Source organism: Penaeus monodon, chromosome 27, assembly GCF_015228065.2.
Source record: "Penaeus monodon isolate SGIC_2016 chromosome 27, NSTDA_Pmon_1, whole genome shotgun sequence".
Taxonomy (NCBI): domain Eukaryota; kingdom Metazoa; phylum Arthropoda; class Malacostraca; order Decapoda; family Penaeidae; genus Penaeus; species Penaeus monodon.
Window position 1 is genome coordinate 2,668,413 of NC_051412.1, and position 217 is coordinate 2,668,629.

Here is a 217-nt window from a genome sequence, read left to right on the forward strand (position 1 = left end):
TCAGGCATAAAAATCCAATTATCACCAGAGCCAGAGCGTAATTCTATGAAAGATAGAGATAAGAACATCTTTCTTGAATAGAAGAGAAAGACAATAGGAAGGACACGCGGTACTCTCACGTAAATAATGCTGATGAAAAAACCTCAGCGCTTGCCACACCTGAGACGCCAATTAGGGCCCGGATCACCTACGACAGCTGAGCGGAGACTTCAGGCGG